This window comes from Trematomus bernacchii, unplaced genomic scaffold, assembly GCF_902827165.1.
Source record: "Trematomus bernacchii unplaced genomic scaffold, fTreBer1.1, whole genome shotgun sequence".
NCBI lineage: Eukaryota > Metazoa > Chordata > Actinopteri > Perciformes > Nototheniidae > Trematomus > Trematomus bernacchii.
Window position 1 is genome coordinate 15,519,148 of NW_022987593.1, and position 7,518 is coordinate 15,526,665.

At 36.9% G+C, this 7,518-nt stretch overlaps 1 long non-coding RNA gene across 1 annotated transcript; it reads right to left on the minus strand.

Annotated features, from left to right (window-relative positions):
* Positions 1-1,373: 1,373 nt before the first annotated feature.
* On the minus strand, positions 1,374-2,588 carry LOC117481834. The gene is made up of 3 exons (XR_004555810.1): positions 2,505-2,588; positions 1,965-1,995; positions 1,374-1,480 (listed from the first exon to the last, which is right to left on the minus strand). It is a non-coding gene; the product is annotated as an uncharacterized LOC117481834 (long non-coding RNA).
* Between the last annotated feature and the right edge of the window lie 4,930 nt (positions 2,589-7,518).

A 7,518-nucleotide genomic window follows, 5' to 3' on the forward strand; every position in this document is an offset into this window, starting at 1 on the left:
TCACTTAAGATCTTAACCAGCCAAACAGATGTAAAACTAAAGATAGTGGAGACTTTATTGAAATGTCAGAGAACCAAAACAACACAGAGAGTCTACAGCCATGCTCACGGCTCTTTGAGATTGTTCTTACACACTGCAAACTGATAGCATTATAAGATTGACTAATGAGCACCTAACATGAACTAAAACTGAGGCTGTTGAAAAAGTCCTTAGTGTAACAGGAAGTTGTCGAGACATTTCACTTATAAAATCACAAATGTCATCATAAAGGTGAGGAGGTCGGCTCTTTAAGCCCTCTGCTCTGGCTCCCTTGAGCTTTGACAAAAATAAGTAGGAAATAAAATAAAAATATTTGTAGGACTATTTATATTTTGTTGCACGGTTGAAAATATTTCGTATCTTGTATTTTGAGGTGATACTGTGACAATAAAAAAACTGTTTTAATTAGGTCAACTAAAATATGCGTCACATCCTGCTACGGTCCCGCACCAGCGCCTTTTCCTGCAGGTGAATAACCTGACCCCCGGCTCGATGAGCGAACTATGGATACATCAAAGAAAATAAAAGTATCGGAGGAACACAGTCGGTTTAATTCAGCGTGGTTAGAGTTATATGCTTTCACAGCAAACGATGCTGGCTTACCGGTATGTTTGATATGTGGAGATAAGTTATCAAAGGTGCTGCAGCCTTTACGTGTTGGAGGAAAAACACGGAAGAGGAAGACAGCTGACGACCTTCAGTCATAATTCAATCAGTTAACTCTTTTTAGGGTGCAGCTATATGTTTTATTTATTTCAAAGTGGGCCCATTTTAATTATATTCATTTTCTTCAAATGTGCAGAGGACTCCCAAGTGCTGTGTTGATTTATTTTAAAGTAGGCCTGAGTATTTTTTTGTATTCTCCTTATAAGAGTTCTTTGTTTATTATTAGAGGTAAACAGTTTTCTATAATGTAATAAATAATAAATACAAAAAAACTGTAGTTTTTGTCTATGATGTAACAATATGTACAACTTCATAAGCTATCAATGTTTTGCGGCTCCAAACAAAAAAAAATGGTGGAAAAGGAGGAAAAATGGCTCTTTTGGTCAAAAAGGTTGCAGACCCCCCTGGTCTAGACTAAAGGTCAAAATCATCATGATTTGGATTAGTCCTCTGGATGAAGTGACTGTGAATATAATCAGACTGAATCCTGTTTGTTGTGGAGACACTTTTCTCAACGTTCAGTGTTCATCTTAAAGACTTTTGTGATATTTCTGGAGACTAATCAACTATATCCAATACCTACATCAATAAAGTACATCAATACTCTGAAAGGATTAAAGAACGCTGAACTTTTATGTACTATTAGAATCAAATTCACTCACTTATTCTCGATGCGTGCAGCAATATCTGTAACGTAACCGATATCCAACGGCTCACAGTCTCGAATAGACAGACTGACTGCCAGCAGCACAGATATCCAACACAGGCCAGCCATCTGCACACACATCAAGTCATTGACAGAGTTTCAAACATGAGAGAGGACAAGTGAAAAAGAAACACATCTGTCTCTTAATTATTATCCTTAATACTAAAAAATATATACAACATTGAATAAAAATCACACTTAACTCTATAGCTCCTGCTCAATGCTTCTGTCGTGGATGTTAAGATAAATAAACTGAAGTGTTGTTAAAACAGTGGTTTTATGCAACTAGGACTTTAACTTTTAAATGTTGTTCAGCCCTCTTTTTGTTTTGTAATTGTTTACCTGCAACAGATAAAGATCTTGGGCTCAGTCAGTTGGGTTAGTGATAACACCGAGCCTGTCTGCTGCTTGCTGTAACAATGCACTTCACTTCTATCTGAGCCTTAATTATTAACAATCATAAATCCACAGAAACAGCTAACAACATTAAACATTATTTATTTAGAGATGAATCAATAATGAATTATAATGATCAGAGCCACACATTTCTCACCTTCCTTTTTGTCTGTCAGTCTGAACAATACCTGCAACAGAAAAGACAAAAACAGAATAATGGCTTTATTCGGAAATTACTTTCATACTATTGACATAAAACTTTTTTTTTAACTGACGAGAAATATCAAGCAGAATTATTTAGAATTAGCACGATCACTGTGTAATATATCTGATGGCTCAAAGGAAGAATTAAGGGTCAGGTAAGGCACAACATGAAATGAATTGCATACATTGACCGTAATGTGATGTATAATTATATTGAAAAAAGCCTTTTTGGTTTTGCAGTAATGAATTGTAACTGTGTTGTGAAGTGTTGAATGCTGCAAGCCTGTACCTTTTAAAGATGGGATTTATTGTGTTGTTAAATAACTTACTTTAGAGAGAACATCATATTGCTGCCTGACTCACATTGTTAATCAGTTTCCTAGAATATCCTCTCTTTCAGAATCAGCTTGTAAGTATCTAAAGCACACTAACAACCCAGCACTCGCTTAAAGGATAAGAACTTTTTCTAGTGCTTCTCCCTTGTTTCTTTTACCTGTCTGTCGGAGAGAGATGTCTGATGGATGCTCCAAAGCTTCTTCTTCTTCTTCTTGGCTCTGAGTGTGAGGAGTAAGCTGCTGCAGTGAAGACGGTCTGAACTAACATCCTTTATAGGAGAGGGCGACAATGGCCACATGCACCTTGAACCATCAGTACCACCTTATCTTTGTATTCAAATGATCTTAACTGTAGGAACAAGAGAAAGTGAGGACCTTTCAGGGAGACTCAAAAAGACCAGGATCCCACAAAATGATGCGATTAACACTAACTTCACAAAGTCACGTTTTTCCTAACTATCATCAACAACGTGCTGACCACAGCGAGCGAGACCCTGCAGTAGCAGCACCAGATCTCTTTCAGACGTTTTGCTCTCATTCAAAAGTTACCTTTTGATCTGTTAAATGTCCTCTGCAATGTGTAATTGCCTAAAACCCAGGAAACACTTAGCATTTCACCACTTCCAGTTCCTTCGTCTCCAAGTCAACGTTTTTTTGAACGTGTTTGTGGTGAAATAAGGTTTGTTGTTCACATGAGCCAAAGTGATTTGCACCTTTTTCCAACATAAAATACGGCATTAAATATTCCACCAGTGAATGTCTGAAGCTTCAATTTGTCATAAAAACGTTGGTTGCTAACAAGTGACTAAAGAAGAGTACCTTCCCCCTTTGAGTTTACCGGTGGTGATGAGCAGCTGCTGCCCTGATGTAATTAGTTTATAGCCTAACGTTAGCTTTTTGTTTCTGCCAATAGGATTCACTCTTCAAAAATCACACAGTGGTGTAAATATGTGGAGATTATCCTGCTGAACGAAACTTGTTAAGTATCTGAAACGTGTTTTGGCCAAAAAGCTTATTTTCTGCAATAGCCAAAATCCAATGGGGAAATACCAGATTTATGTGAATGCTACAAAAACACGTGATCACTGCACTCCTCTATTGTGTCTGTCTGCGGTGTTTTTCTTCTTTCTTCCCTAGCACATGTTTACCCCTGCTTGTTTCCTTGAATTCCTGAATTACTTTGTTAGAATAGTTGATTCCCCTGCACTTGTATTAAAGTCTCTATCACCCTGACCACTTTGAGAGAAGGCCTGAATGAAGTGCATGGAGTGTTGTGAGTGACTTGATTATCACCAGAGCAGCTTGTGCACAGAACTGCATCTTTCACGGTGCAACGGAACATGTTGCACCGTGAAAGATTCGACCTGAGAGTTGAAGTGAATGCTTTGTAGATAAACTAATTCTGAATAAATACAAAAGCAAAGTGAGCAGGACTACAAATAATCTTTGTTCTCGAACTCAAAAATAAATCCTCTCTCTATACTCGACAGGTTTGAATACCCAGTGATACACAGGTATGTATTTCTCTGTGTAAAGGGATCGTTTCCTTTTGTTTCAAGTTCAGTGACTAAAATAAAGAAGTTTGTGCTAAATGAACCTCAAGACACTCGGTCACTCTGGTCCGTCACATAACAACTATCTCCACACAGTTTAGAGCCTGCAGGTCAGACTGTATTATGCATTTAAAAGATAACATTGAGCTTACACTCTTTTTCATTTTTGCATGAATGCATTTGAATGCCTTTTGAATGTGTAGATATAGACATGTTCATCAGAGCGTGTCAAAAACTGTAAAGTGTGGAAAGTTAGCACTGTATGCTTGATTACATTGTTAGGTCCGCCCTGACTCATCTACTGGCACACTGTAAGCTTTTTAAAAAGTAGGTCCTTAGTAGGGATGGGTATCGTTAAGGTTTGAACTGTTCTACTTTTATCAATATGCTTATCGATCCGGGGCTTTAACAATACTCTTATCGGTTCTTCTGAAAAAGAAAAAAAAAGGTAAACTAACTAAACAAAATGTAAACAAAATATACATAGCTTTTTATTTAAATAATAAATAATATTTCACATCAAAAGAAACAACAATGTTTTAAACAAACCGTATTAAATAATCTGATGACAGAACTGTGAACAGAATAGCTGAAACCTTAACAAAATAAATAACTCAGTTCCCTCTAATCATTAACCCATGTTTGTATCATTGAGTTAGCTCCGTGTGTTGCTGCTAGCATACATAACACCTGACGTGGAAACGTTACTACGTGGATGGGGCTACAGAGCTACTAGAGAGACAGTCGTGTGTGTGTGTGTGTGTGTGTGTGTGTGTGTGTGTGTGTGTGTGTGTGTGTGTGTGTGTGTGTGTGTGTGTGTGTGTGTGTGTGTGTGTGTGTGTGTGTGTGTGTGTGTGTGTGTGTGTGTGTGTGTGTGTGTGTGTGTGTGTGTGTGTGTGTGTGTGTGTGTGTGTGTGTGTGTGTGTGTGTGAGAGATGGGGGAGATATCTCTGGTCTGGATTGGGAAGATTGAAAATACATCAGAGACGCATTTTTTTGTCTTTTTTTTTTACAAACGGAGTTGCCGACACTAAAACTACAATATAATCTTTATGTAGCAATAATACATATGACATACATTTTTTTAAATGTCTCCAGTACCGATAAAAAGAAGAAGATAACGTTGGAGCTTAAACGCTGTATTTAATAATTCAGGGGCCCCTTTAATGCCGGAGCTCGGTACCCGTCCCTAGTCCTTAGACACATCTTCCTCTAACACATTGTTGTGTAGTAGTAAATAAGAAACAAATGTGTTTTTCATCAAAAGTATGGCAGTTCAAAATAAAACAATTAAGTAAGAATTAAGAATATTTGTATCCAAAGTAACTTGTGTTATTTTGGGATAAAAGGTCTCAATGTAATAGTCATGGCAGTTTATGTAGATATAGAGTTTAGGATGCCTCTGACCTTGTCACCCTGACCTTCTCCTGTGTAATGGCAGCATCTGCATTACAAACCTCATATCCACTTTGTGATAACCAAAGTAGTTTCTGATGTGTGAGGCAGAGCCAAGAGTTGAGATGAGGTACCTTAAGATATGTCTGAAGCTGTGCAGTTAGACTTTGGGAGATAAGCCAACCTTCAGTATGGCACCATGTCTGTATCTACAAAGTCAAAAGGCATTCAAATGCATTCATGCAAAAATGAAAAAGAGTGTAAGCTCAATGTTATCTTTTAAATGCATTATACAGTCTGACCTGCAGGCTCTAAACTGTGTGGAGATAGTTGTTATGTGACGGACCAGAGTGACCGAGTGTCTTGAGGTTCATTTAGCACAAACTTCTTTATTTTAGTCACTGAACTTGAAACAAAAGGAAACGATCCCTTTACACAGAGAAATACATAACTGTGTATCACTGGGTATTCAAACCTGTCGAGTATAGAGAGAAGATGTATCCTGGAGGTTGGTGGGATCCTCATTCTTAATCAATACACAAAACACAATTCATGTTAGAGAACAGGAAGACTCTTTTTAGTCCTGATCCATTTGCTTTAGAAGTTATTCAGAAGTACTTATAATGCATTCACTTCAGAAATCATCACATACCTCCCCCCTGCATTTAATCAAAGGTAGGACATCAATATCTGCATCAGACTCATTTATATACACATTTTAAAGATAATCACATATACAGTGAGACAACTACTAGCAAAGGTTCTTTTCTAACTCAGCGTTAAGTAATAAGAAAGTAAAAAGCATCATTCTGTTTAAGTGAATTTGAGTCTTTTATCCAAGTTGAATTGTTCAAATAGAAAGCATTGAGAACTACTTAAATGTAAATGCACTTTGAGAGTTATAGCAGTGTATGTGTTTATATATAAGAGCGCTGTAATGATCTGCAGAGCAAAAGGGGATAAGAACCTTGGTTTTCCAATATGCTATCAGTCAGGGCAGGTGCTGTCTGTTACCCTTAAACAAATCCATGAATGAATGAATGCATGGATTTCTTAACTTTGTCTTTGGGGTATTCTGGTCGGAGTTTGGCAACATCTAAACATGTTTGAGTAAAACTGAGCTAAAAAAATACTGAAAGCAGTTGCTATATTTCTGCAGGTTTTAAGTTGCTATAGGCATACTGAGACGAAAGGGTGTATTGTTTAAAATGTAATACAGTACCAACTACCAGAACAGCTTTGTTTAGTATTCTCTTGCAGTGTGTTTAGAGTAAGTTCATATTTAATAAAGTTAGACTGAAGCACTCCTTTGGCACCAGTCAATACTAAAATTAAATACAGAGTTAAACCCAGATCAAATTTGTTAGAGGCTCTTGAACAAGTTGCAAGAAAAAGAAAAATGTCAGACTTGACATGACAATGAAGTCTTACATTCTGCTGAATCATCTGAGACATCTGTGACAGCCTTCTCTGAACAGGCCTCAGATCAGCTGACTTTTACATGCATACGTATACTGTAAGCTGGTGGCCATCAGTCAGTCTCTGTTTCATTTCATTTAGAGTTACACTACATTTCACTCTCAGTAATGTAAACAAATGTTTTTAACAACTTCTGTGGTCCCCCTTTTGAGATGAAGTCTCCGCTTGGTGGTCCTTTGGCCCAGTGTCGCTACTCCCGTGACAATTGAGTTTTAAGGCTTGAACTGCAGAGCTGGAAGAAGCACTCAGATCTTGTACTTAAGTTAAAGTAGAAATACCACAGTTCAGGAATACTCTGTTACAATTAAAATCCCTGTATTCAAAATGTTACTCAACTAAAAATATAATATTATTGGCATCAACGTATACTTAAAGTACCAAAAGTAAAAGTACTCTTTTTACATATTATTTACATACATTGACCATAATGGCCAGCCATCTGCACACAAAACAAATTATTTCAAATTAGAAACTAATATATATTTCTCGTAATTTGTATTCTTTACACTTTAAAGAAATATATACACAACCTTTCATTTTATAAAAAACCTTTACAATTTTGCACATGTTATGAAAATGTTTAATTCTGGGATGTAAGCTTTGAAATAATCACATGACAATATATTTATTTAAGTGCTGTTGAAACACTGGTTGCTAATTTCTGTCTTGAACCATAAAGACGTATCTATTGGCTAGTAGTTCCTCATCCTTTTGTTATGAGTTTCCAGATGATTGACACACAGAG